Here is a 13,648-nt window from a genome sequence, read left to right on the forward strand (position 1 = left end):
CATGGCTTTAACTATACGGACCTTTGTTGGCAAGGTAAAGGTTATCAATGACTACAAGAGATAATGGCCATGCTTCTTCTACATTCAGAGGCAGTATGTTTCTGAGTGCAAATTGCTTGAAACTGCAGAAGGGGAAAGTGCTCGTGAACTGGGGCCCTGCTTGCTGGACTACATGGGCCATTGGCCTGATCCATCAGACTCATCTTCTGTTCATCTTCTCATTCTTATTCTAATAATATAGAATACAAAGAACTCTCTCCATCTGCCACAATGTGGATCATTTCAGCCAGCATCTTGGGAGCACTTGCTTCCATCCTTGTGGCTAGATACCTAGGCAGGGTATAAATAGCAAATAGGCATTTTATATTTTATCTTGTATCAGAAAACAAAGAATCTCTGACAGGCGAGCAAGGGAAGAGATAGATATGTTGGTCACTTATTACTGCCTCTTGGCAACATATATTAGAGCAGCAGGACCACTTAAGTTATTTAAACCTATGTGACACGAGTGTACATTCCCTAGGCAGTCTGCTTGCAAGCAATCTATGACAGACAATAGCGCTATGAGATAAAGCGGAGATGACAGAATCCATAAAACAAACAGTGCAATTGCCGGAAGACTTGGACAGTCAGACAAAAGGCTGTAATAGAGAACAGTTAAATGTAAAGGATTTCACCTTACATGTTTTTCAAATGAGTCAGACACTTCTAGAAAGTGTTCGGGGGTGTTGTCTTTTGGTGCATAGTTCTAGAGAAGAGGGCGTCCTCTTTTTTTTACAAAAGGAGGGAGAAATGGATCTCGTTCTCGTCACTGGGCAAACGGGATGTTTCTGTAACAGTACAAAAGAGCAAGAACTACTGGCCTTTTGGGGTCCGAGGACTCACTGGGATTGTTATTTTTTAACCATGTATTTATTTATTATTTCATATTTAGGCTCCCGGCCTATAGAGTGAGATGAGCGCACAACCCTAGAGTCTGGCAAGACTGGCCCGTATGGGCAGGGGTACCTTTACCTTACCTATTTATAACCCACCCAAATGGACCCCAAATACAAGAATAAAAGTACATGACAATCATTTAAAATGACACTGTAGCACAGTGCAGATCACACTGTAGTAGAGGCTGCTTGAGGTGGTAGCGGTGCTAGACCAGTGCTTGGAACTGGAGATGAGCTGGAGATGGGCCAATAAATTGAAGCTGAATCCTTAAAAGACAGAGGTGTTATGTGTTCCAAGCTCTTGAGTCTAGGAGGTGGGGAGATGGGCTTTCCTGGACAAGTTTGCACTTTTGTAGAAGGAATGGGGCTGCTCTGTAGCTTGGGGTTGCTCCTGGATCTAAAGCTGAGTAGCTCAGATGGCTACAGTGGTCTCTTCTGGTTCTTCTGAGAGCCAGTGTGGTATAGTGGTTAAGAGCAGTAGATTCATAATCTGGGGAACCGGGTTCGCATCTCCGCTCCTCCACATGCAGCTGCTGGGTGACCTTGGGCTAATTACACTTCTTTGAAGTCTCTCAGCCCCACTCACCTCACAGAGTGTTTGTTGTGGGGGAGGAAGGTAAAGGAGAATGTTAGTCACTTTGAGACTCCTTTGGGTAGTGATAAAGCGGGACATCAAATCCAAACTCTTCTTCTTCTTCTGCAGCTATTTCATCAGCTATGGTTCTTGGCCACTGTATTCCACTCACTGGTACCTTCTAGATTAGACTATTGCAATGCACTCTACATGGAATTTGGAAACTTCAACTGGTTTAGAAATGTAACAGCCAGATTATTAGCCAGGATTCCATTGGAGTTCAATTAACCCTTGCTTTAAAACAACAGCACTGATTTCCATGATTTTGTGGGGGATGATTTCTGTGAGAAATGGCATATCAAGATCCAACCCCATGTGATTGCTCTTTGTAGTAAAATTAAGTCGCTAGTGGGTTGTTGTTTTTTAAGTGTGTTTAACGTAACATTGCTTCCTCAGCACAGCTGTATCCATGGAATTCTTCATGTGGAGAGTTTTAAAGCATTTGAGCAAGCCTTGTGAGATGAAAAGAAGTGGTTGCTGTGGTTCAGAACCCATGCCCTTGGCACTGACAAAGGAAAACTTTTTCATGGCTCATATATCTGAACCAAATATGATGACAAAAGACATATTGGGGCAGTGCCAATGAACATCTAGGAGACATGCCTTAGTATTCTATGGCAGATCATGTGTTGCATGCTTAGTGAAGCTCCAGGAAACTTTTCTGCCAAACACAGAAAATATAGCACATTTACCCAAAATAAGAAATGCACATACCTATTTATTGGAAAGAGTTGCCCATACATAGGAAAATAGAATTACAGCGGTACCTTGGTTTAAGAACAGCTTAGTTAATGAACAACTTGGATTAAGAACGCTGCAAACCCAGAAGTAGTTGTTTTGGTTTGTGAACTTTGCCTTGGAATGAGAACATGTTCCGCTTCCTGTTGAGTGTGTTCTAGTTGTAAATTGAGTCCCTCGCTGCTATGGGAAAGCACGCCTTGGTTTAAGAACGCTTTGGTTTAAGAACGGATTTCTGGAACGGATTAAGTTTGTAAACCAAGGTACCACTGTATAGAATTGTAGAGTTGCAAGGGACCCCAAGAGTCATCTAGTCCAACCCCTTTCAGAGCAGGAATCCTGCCCATAGCCATCCCTGGATTGGCTCAAACCAGCAGCCTTCTGGTTAACAGGTTAGATGCAATAACCTGTTGTTGACAATACTGAGCTCCATGAGCAAGTGCTCTAACTTTGTATAAGGCAACTTCTTATGTTCCTCCCGTTTCCTTTGTATGTGTGAGAAAATCAGCATAAGTGTGATCATAATATACAAATATATTGTAATATACAAAAATGGTTTATAATCCAAAAGGAATGTTAGTGACAAATTCAAGGATAGTAGTCACCATCATCATCATCCTGTCGAGCCTTAAAGACAGGAACAGACCAGAGCCAACATTGTAATATACTATGGATGCTGAAGAATTAGGTGAGTTAGAATTCTGAAGTAGGGATGTTTGTGTGCAAGTGGGATTTTATTCATTTAAATGTGCATTAACCTAATTCACAACCCAAACATGTCTGTTGTTCGAAAATCACCCGTCTTTGAATTTTGTAATGCTGTTTTCCCAGCAAATAAGGTGTTGCAAATGCATACATGAGAGTAAGAATGCATATATTAGTTACAATTGCATGCAAAAATGCATTATATTAGGGAACACTGCTTTGCAAAAATGTGAATATTAGGCAAATGGCATGCAAAAATACGTATATTGGGAGAAATTCGCAATATATGCCAACAATTTTTTATGAGGACAGTTTTTTAAAAAAGCAAACAACTATGGAAATGTGGGTAACTGAACTTAAGTTTGGAAAAATGAGAAAATGATAGCAACCAAAACTGACAGAATCACCTATCCCTATTCCAAACTGGATCAATCTAATCTGTGATTGATAGATTGGTGTGTAGATCAGACATGAATCTTCAGTGGAAACCATACCCCTATTAGCTTCTATGATGAAGTGGAAATTTATTATTTTTTTAGAAAGATAGTAGGTACCTGGAGTTGCTAAAATGTGTGGCTTTTTACACTCACATTGAAAATTGGATAGCAGTTTCCCCAGGAGTGTCCAGACATGATAAAATCCTGTCAGTTTCAGGGCGATTGTATGGGGAAAGCTTTGCTTTTTTTCTGTGGATGCTGAATTTCCTCTTCCTACACTCCCAAAGCCTTCTTCACCTGTCACTTTTCTTGTTAAATTTAGATTTCAGGCTAGGACTTCTTTATTGTTTGCTTGAGTTTTACTGAGCAGTAATTTTTATTTCATTTGCTAAGCACTATTTTTTGCTGGGTGCCTATTCGGTGTTATATTTGACACTTGATGTTACTATTTTTTATTGCATGAATCTGCTTCTATTTTTCCACTGCTGAAATGTTATTTGATTTTATTACTTGTTTGCCTTTTAAATGTGTTCTTGGTTGTTGTTTTTAAATTTAATAGTCAGTTATTGTATGCGAGCCTCTTCAGATTTTATCTATAAAATGATTCTGTCCAATAAGTGAAAATAAATAAATGCAATATTTGCAACTATCAAAGCTCCAGTGTCGATGGAGTTTCATTGTTGTTGTTGTTTTGTAATATAATTTTTTATGATGGCGTTTCATTGTTGACTTCATTGGGAAAACTCCAGAATCAGAAGGGGAGAAGTTCAATCCACATAACAGCTGTTGCCCTTATTATTATTTTTCAAGGTACATGTTGGTTAAGCATAACAACTGTCACCTGGAGTAGAATTGGATCACTTTGCTTATACCAGCTAGTTTCTGAGAACTGTTTCATGATTGCCAATGACACAAATATATGCAGATGCTTCCTCAATATGCACATTGGCAGAGGGTGTTTCTGACAAGATGGTGCCTGGACAGCTACAGCACCCTAATCTATCAGTAGGAGTTGAAAAACAAATAGGGCTTGGATAGGACCCCAAAGTATGCCCATTAGTGATGTGCCAAACATTTCTCCCACTTTTAAAAGTGTTCTCCGTTAATTAAAAATAATGAATGAATTGCATTCTAAAGTGATCAAAGCAGAGAGAAAACTCTAGTGAAATTCTCATGCATTGAGTGTAGATTTTCTGTTGATCTCAGCTTATTTTTGAGGTGGCTGATGAGTTTCACGAGTGCATTTTCATTCTGAGGTGGTCTCTTTTGAAGATATTAATATTGCATAGCTTGAAGCAGTAGGGTGCCTAAAAACTGACTCCTCTGGGAATGAAAATTGTCCAGACCCATAAATAGGATTGAAAAGCAGGATCTTCCTCAAAACATCACATAAGACAATCAAGGATACATCCAAATAATTACATAAGACATCTGCTTGTCAAAGCATAGTTCATCTTCTTAGTAAAATTAGATTACTCCAAAGAGACCTAAAATCTAAGCTCTCGCTCCATTAGCCTGGAACTGTTTTCTCTCCTGCAGAGACTCAGTTGCACATCTTTCTTCCACTATTGCTGGGAACAAAAGACCAACAAAAGGCAACTCCATTCAAAATGACAATTTGCAACTAAATACCTTACTCACATGACCTAAACTTAAACACCACGTGAAAGAGCAGAGAATACAAACAGTTAATTACAGCCCATTTAGAAGCTTAGAGAGCAATTCCTAGCTTTAGAATATACCCTGGTGGAATTTTCCAATGTTAAACCCTTAAACACGTACAGGCATTTTCAATTACAGTCTCAATTAAACAATTATGCGTAGCAGTCTCTGCCACATTCTTGGGTGCCCATTCTTCCTGGGGGGGGGGGAATGACATCCTCTACTGGTTTTTCCTATAAATTTGGGAAGCAAGAAAGTCTGCCCATCATGCACCTTCTAACTGTTTGTTGTTATTTGTTTAAGTTTGGTTTTTCTTTTAAAGAAATCTGTGCTCAAAGGTTGTTTTTTTTTGCAGAATTTGTTTGTTTTGTAAAAACAAAAACCAGGAAGTGTGCCATTCTCAGAGCCCTCTTTGGCCAACTTATTTCTTCAATTAATGCCCAAGGGAAGACTTACGAACAAATTCCTTCTGTGGGACTTTATTCAGATCAGGAAGCTTGGGCATTTGAGGGGCCTGTAGAGTGCAGGAGAGAGGTTTAATGGAAAGGTGAAGCATTCACCACCCTGACTCACTTCACAACAATAATTTCATCCCTGCATGCCCTGAAGTTACAAAGAAATAACAAATAAATTCCAAAGCACCATAGGAATGAGGCAGAAGAGAGGAAGCCTTTTAAAATGGGGAAATATTATTAATTTTTTTGAGAAATTGGAAGGCAAATTTCAGCACATATGCAGCACAGTTTCCAAAGTTATTTGATACTCCTAGGATTTAATTCCTTTTCAAGATGTCTCATTTCACTCACTTGACACATTCAGCACAGTCTCAGAGCTCCAAACCATTTTCCCCCCACTTGCTTTTGCATTGTGAATAATTTCTATAGCACTTCTTAGAATCCACCAAAAGTACCTAAGAGTACTTGACTAGAAGCATGTAGCTCTTACAACAGTGATTCAATGGCGGTGAATTTCCCCTTTTCTTCCTGAGGGGTTGCCATATTTCTTTAGGAAAAAAGATTAATGCCTTTAACTTTAGGTATTGATTCCATAGGCAGGTTCCCCTGCATTAGATAGCAGGGATGGGGAAGAAACTCAATTCACTTCACATTTAAAAGGCAAACCTACCTAACCCACACCTTCCGAAATAATACAAAAACTCTAACAGCCCTCTTTCAAGATTCACACTTGTTCAACTTTTGCAATGCAGTTTCCCAGCCACGTGGTGTGTACAAAAATGTGTACACTGGAATAAAATGTGCCTAGGAATGTATATATTGATGAAAATAACGTGAAATACATTAGGGGAAATGGCTCTGCAGAAATGTCTGTGAGCCAAAATTATATATAAGCCTGAGCAAATTAGGAGAAATAGGCATCTAAATACCGATGCATGTCTTTCAAGAGTTAGAAAAAAAAATCTGCAAACTGATTTGGGAATGTAGAGAACTGAACTTAAAATTGAAAAAAAGAAAGAAAAAAGGACAGACGGAGAGAAACTGAAACTGACAAATTCACCTATCCCAAATAGAGAATGCCAATCCAAAGATGGCATTGTTACAATTATATTATGGAGGTTACATGACAAATTGCAACCTGTGTGTAAGGCTGTGACGGGAATTATTTAAAAAGTGAACTGATTAATTAATCATATACTGACATAATCTAAGGTCATGCAATAGATCACATCTAACCCTCTGATGGGGGAGTCAGAGGCTGGATTCTTCCTATCTGATGGCAGTGTTTCCTCTCTACTGCCCTGGCTCAAGTGACTTTGGAGCTATGATACCATATCAGTTGCATCCAAAAGGAGGAAATCTGGGGTCATTGCAGGATGCCCTCGCCTGACATGTTCTCAAATGGGAAGGGAAATGTTGATACCCCTCTCACAGGGAAGGGAAATGAAAAGTTATTTTATCCCTTGATATGATGAAGATGGACAATTAGAATTTTGAAACTGGAACCAACAAGCAAGAAAACAGAACATAAATAAAAGGCATTACATCTAGAAACCAGAAAATGGGGAGTCCCTGGAATTTAATTTAATTTAATTTAATTTAATTTAATTTGGAACATATAATTGGTGATAATGTATATGATTTAATTTGTTAATAATTGGAGGATTTTTACTGGAAAATGAATAAAAAATATTTACAAAAAATAAATTAAAGTTATTTTATCCCTAACCTTGCTTGATTTCTCCTAGCCTGTTATGAACATGTCAAATCTGTTCCTTATTTGTTCTGTAGTCCCCCCCCCCGGGGGGGGGGGAGAATATGCTACCCAGTTCTGACAACCTTTGTGTATTAGAAACCTCTGAAATAGGCCTCTACAGAGGGGCTGAAATGAACAGAGGGACTGTTGGGTGTGTTTTGTGAAGTGTGACAATGGTTGGATTGAGAAAGACACATTCTCTCTCTCTCTTACCTTGGAACACTCAATTGTTGGACAGATGTTTCTCAGAGGTAATGTTATGGAGTTCATTGGGATGGATACTGTGCTTGTTTTATGAAGTAATAAAGGGGCAATTATATCTCTTTTTTGGCTCAGAGTTGATAATGAAATTGATGGATTTGTTTCAGCCTTCCACAGTTAATTAATCCTGGTGCTTTCAATATTATGATATTGACACCAAAGGAAAGCAAAGCAAATAAAAGTGAATAAATCATCAGATCAATTTAGTGATTCAGACCATTCAGATTGAATTAGGTACAGAATGATGATTCTAATAATTAGATTTTTAAAATTTTATTTGTAAAAAGAAAATAACTTTCCCAGGTCCCTCTCCTTCTAGGTTGGCTTGCCATTATTTTCTTTGTGCAAAGATGAAGTTTTGTGATAGAAATCAGCCACACACACCCCAGCAGTTTCTCCTCAGCATTCTGCATCATGAAATTGAGGTGTTTCTTCCCTTCTCAGCAGAGTCATCAAGCATTTTCCTCACTTCATTACCCACCAAATAGTTTGTTAACGGTCGCTAAACTTTCTTCTCCTGTCATGCAGTGGGCGGTCATTATGCCATTACCAGCATGAGGTAGATTCATGGTTATACAGATTCTTATGCTTTTGAACTGTTTTAGTATTTGTACACCTGAACATTCAGCCTGGCAACCATTTCGTCATTGTCAACTCCCATGGTTTTCTCAGTGCAGACTGGAGTCAAAGGGCACTTTCCAGACTATTGCTATCTTTGGATGGGATCCAGTCACATACCATTGAATTATCATTTAAAGTTGATTTGGTCCTTTTCTGCAACTAATCCACTTCCCCTCCAAGAGCCAAACTTTTTGCTACAAGGAAAGCGATGGGGAGATGCACTGGAAAGTGTGAGATAACAGTTGTGTGAAGCTGCCCTGGGTTCCTTTGGGAGAGAGGGAGGGTGGAATATAAAAAATTATTTAATTGATACATAACAATACAGTGGTACCTCGGGTTACAGATGCTTCAGGTTACAGATGCTTCAGGTTACAGACTCCGCTAACCCGGAAATAGTACCTCGGGTTAAGAACTTTGCTTCAGGATGAGAACAGAAATCGGCGGCAGCGGTGCAGTAGCAGCGGGAGGCCCCATTAGCTAAAGTGGTACCTCAGGTTAAGAACAGTTTCAGGTTAAGAACGGACCTCCGGAACGAATTAAGTTCTTAACCCAAGGTACCACTGTACATTTAATAAATAAATATAACCTCCCTGCAAACAGAAAAAAAATAAATGCTGAATAAAATAGCCAATGTCATTCCAACCTCCTCACAAACAAATCAAGATGAATGCTTGATACATAGGTTACATGGAAGTGATCCAAGTCAAGAGTACCCTTATTGTAACGGAAGAGAAAATGGAGGTGAGGGCGGCTGTAATGGGAATTGGGGGTTGATCGTGCGTAAGTTGCCGCCACTCTCGGCGAGGTTGCCTGGATAAACCTTCCCCTGGCTGGACAGTCCTGATTCCATGTCTGTCTCAGTCACTGGCAGAATCCGTCAGTGGGCGTTTCCTGAACTTCTTCCAACATAAAAGTTCCTTGACGGATAGTCTCCGCCTAGCCTCCCTGCGCGGAAGTCTTCTGCGCAGGGTGGGTGTGGGCAGTGGAGGACCCGTACTCTCCCCGCTGGTCTCTGGCGAAGAGTCCTGGAGCCATCTCTCTGAAGCCCGCCTCTGCCCGCCTTTCTCCCTGGTGTAACGCTGATTTCCTTCCCCGGTCGCTGAGTCCCCTCCTTTCCTGCTGGGACCTTCTCTGGCATCGCTTGGGAGCCCTTCCTCCACTCCTGGCTGTGATGGCAGTTCCCTGACAGCAGCCTTCCATGCAGTATTATGCTGACACAAGAAACTCAAATCAGCAAGTTGCTGGACCAGAAGCAGCATCTGTTGATGTCTAGATTTTAAGTTTTTTTTAATTTTTTAATTAAAAATAAAATAAAACACCAGTAGTAAAAGCAAATCAAAAAGATTCTTAAGATTTCTTTCTCATACTACAACAATGGCCTCCTGCGTACGCTGTATCCAATTGTGTGGTTTTTAAAATAAATAAATAAATAAAAATAAGAAAAAACTTGCTGGTACTCACCATGAAGCTGTTAAAGTGCCACATGTTTTGGCTTGGCGGGAGTGCCGGTACTGCATATCGTTGAGTACCCCCAGGAAAAAAAACTGACTGCATCCAATGGGGGCTCTGAGTAGTAGAAAGGGCTCCCTCACACCCAATGGGCACCCATTTTTTGCATCCTTTGGACTGAATTCCGCAAAGGCTGCCAATATCTTCCAAAGCAGTATAAAATATGGTCAGGCAGGGGCTGCAGCAGGCAGGAGAGAGGATTGCTGAAATCTGAAATATCGGGAGAAATTCATACTAAAATGCTGATACTCTTGAGGGCTTGAAAGATAGTGGTGCCTGAGCTTGTACCACCCTCCCATCAGATGTCAATGAGATAAACAGCTATATGACATTCAGAAGACTTCCTAAGGCAGCCCTGTATAGGGAAGCTTTTAATGTTTGATGTTTTACTGTGTTCTTATATTTTATTGGAAGCTGCCCACAGTGTCTGGGGAAACCCAATCAGAGGGGGTTATTATAATTATCATTCTGTTGTGGAAATGTGACAAACTGAAGATGAGATTTGAAAAAAAACAAGAAGCAGAGAGACACTGCAATTGACAAATTTGCCCATCCTGCTATATGACACATCATCAAAGAATCCACAATAGTGGAAAGACCCAAGTGCCTGTTGTTGGGACCTCTGCTGTAGCTTAGGAACTTCCCTCGTCACCCCAGGACCTAAAACTGCAGAGGCAATGATGGACCAGACCAGGCTGAAGCTCAGGTCTGGCAATACAGTGCTCATGATAGGTAAGTTTGTTTAAATAAGCTCTCTGTTTCCTAATATTTTTGTTCTGAATGAATGAATGGACTTTCCATTCCTGAGCAATGATAGACGTGCCATTTTCCAGTGACTGGTTTTAAGCCTTTGACTTAAGCACTGAATGGCATCAATAACATCAGATTTAGGTGCCTGTCAGAAACTGCACCATATAAGACAAGGGCTGCAGACGGGAGAGGATGACCAGGGAGGATTGTGTTGACTTGCAATGAGCCCTCAAGATGGAAAGCTTATTCAAAAGCAATTCCACAGCATGGCTCAGGCATCTAATAAGAAAGCAGAGAAATTGTGCTAACTGGTCATTTGAGGTTTAGGTGCCTGTCTGGGAAATAAGAGAGAGAGAGAATTTAACAGATGGCGCCATCTGTTAAAAAGTAAAATACCATTGGTTCGATATGGAGTTTGAAATCAAGATGCCCTTTCATAGTTCATTGGGCGTCCTCTGAAAAAGCTGATTTGTATCTTTTAATTTGGAAAATGCTGGCACTCAAAATAATGGGGCAGAGGGTTCTTAATAACTGTCTTAAAATTGTCAGTGTGATCATTAGGAAGAAAACAATTAGGATTGAGTGGAGCTGGGTAAAGGATGTGGTGGAGGGGGGAATCTACAGGAAGAGCATATGAGGACCTCATTAACCAAGAGCTCAAAGTATTTTGTCACCCTGAGCAAGGAAAATATCCCGCCTTCCCATGCTGCCGGCAGCATAACATTGAATCATGAAATTTATCAAGAATAATGAGGATTTTTTTTGTCCTTGGGAAGCAACAATATAACTAAATGAAAATGAAAATAACAAACTGCATAGAAACTAGAGGCTCAGCAATGCTCAATGGGCTTGGCCTCAGCAATGAACTTTGAGAGTTCATCACAGAAGTATGTGGGGTGGGGTAGGACTGCATTGTGTCGTGGTACCATAATGGTCTTCATTGGCACCACTGGGTAGAGACCTCAGCTTCCTTCCTTCCTTCCTTCCTTCCTTCCTTCCTTCCTTCCTTCCTTCCTTCCTTCCCTCCCTTTGTAAGTCTATAGCCCTCCTAGAAAGGAAGTCAGTAAGCAAAATGTGCAGCTACATCACTGTGGAATGAGCCAAACTGGCTGCTCCTGTCTGTGAGTATTTTTTAGCCAGTGAGTGAAGTCAGAGCTGTGATTCAGCGATGAGTTGTTTGGACTCTTGGCAGAAGAAATCTCTGGGGTCCCTGAGCAGGATTTAGTCCTCACTCTTCAGCTGACAAACCTGCATTGGCTGCGAGTGACTGCTCGTGCAGCCAAGGCAAGTCCGGACCCTGCCCTCCTGTCCATCAGCTGATACTGAGAGTGGTGTCAGCTGAATAACAGGCAGGTGTGGTTTGTGGGAAATGGACTCACAGACCAATTTGGATCCCCTGGTGAACCAAGATTGGTTCCTCACCCCTATGCTATGGTGTGTCTCAGGGCAGTATTCTATCACAAATGCTATTTAGTATCTACATGAAGCTACTGCTTCAAGGTGCCTTCTGTATGTTGATAAGACTCAACATTATTTCTCTATAACATCTGAATCAGGAGAGGCTGTGTGGGTCCGGAACTGGTGCCTGGATGCAGGAGTGAGATGGATGAGGTAAATTATGATCTTGAATCTTGGCATGGTCGATGAGTAGAAATCGGTCACCTGCCTGTTCTGGACAGGATTGCACTTCCCCTGAAGGAGCAGGTATGCGGTTTAGGGGATCCAAACTGAGATCCAGCTTTGTCACCTGAGGCACAGAAAACCTCAGTGGCTAGAATTGTAGTAAGAAATATCTTGATATAAAATTGGGGGGGGAATGAGGATAGGGGAATGAACAGAATATGTAGCAGAAAAGGGTTAATAAAATGAACCATTGATTGGTGGGGGGGAGGGAAGTCAATGATAAAGGCATGTTTTGTATTTGGTCTTAAAGTTCTTTGTTTAGATATGTAAAAATAAATAAAATGAAAATGATTTATTTATTTTTAAAAACAGAATTGCCTTCTACCAGCTGTGACTGGTGCAACTGATCTCCTCCCCCTCACATGTTGATAATCACATGTGTGACAGGATCCCATTCAATCAGTGGAGGCAGTTCTCTTAGGATGAATGGGGCACTGCTCCACCAGCCTCAATCTGCCATCAGCCAGGCTCCATCTATCTGTCTTCTTATTTACTAACAGTCAAAGAGCTGCCAGGCAGCTTCATTTTCCTCCATATCAGTGTTGCCCTTGTAGGACTTAGCAGGGAAGACAGTAGTGACGAAACAAGAATGAGTTGGTTCTACTTGTCACTAGCTGTGGCTCCACTTTTGTCCTTCCACCTGAGTAGCCCCAATAGGCATCAGCCAATGCTGCTTTGAATTTGCAAAATGTGCAGCTTTGTTACTCAGATCACAAAGAACACCAAGATCATGGCACCTAAATATAGCTAGCTGATAATAATTTTTTTTTTTATTATCGACTGTATAAGATCACAGACAGCATGAGACAATAAATTCCCTGAGGAGTCTTTGTGCTCAACCATCTGTATTCCAAGGAACATCTTTCCCCCAAGAGCACATCCTAATTAGTAACCACGGAAGAAAACAGACACTTAAAATGTTCTTTACTTCAACCACTTGAGACTATCCTCTTCACATCCGAAGAAACCATATTTAACACCATGTACCACATAGCTACCTTGTGACACCTACTGGGAGAAAGAAGAGCATCATATTCCAAAATAAATAGCTCTATAATCCTTATAAAACTCTGGCTAAGGTAGGCTAGAATAACTATCCCTTTATTAAGAGATAGGAATGGGAAATCAGAGAGTGAGAAACAGTGGCTTGTCTCAGGACACCTAAAGAGGTCATGGCTAGGGTTTTTAGCCAAAACTGAGCTGGCTCCAGATTTGGAGAAGGTTCAGCATGCAAATCTCAGCTGCTCTCTCTCCCGCCACAGTGGGAGGACTTTATTAATCCTTCCTGCCCACAGAAGCATGGGAAGCTGAGTCAGATCATTGGTCCATCTATCTCCATGTTATATGTCCCTACCTGGAGAGGCTGTGGGTTGACCTGGGATCTCCTTTAGGCAAAACTGAGGTCTACCACCCAAATTCAACCCTTCAAACACACACCCTATATTTCCGCTGAGCACTGAGGTAGGAGAGCAAACTACCGGAGAAAGGTGTCAATTATA

The sequence above is a fragment of the Podarcis raffonei genome, chromosome 7 (genome assembly GCF_027172205.1).
Source record: "Podarcis raffonei isolate rPodRaf1 chromosome 7, rPodRaf1.pri, whole genome shotgun sequence".
Taxonomy (NCBI): domain Eukaryota; kingdom Metazoa; phylum Chordata; class Lepidosauria; order Squamata; family Lacertidae; genus Podarcis; species Podarcis raffonei.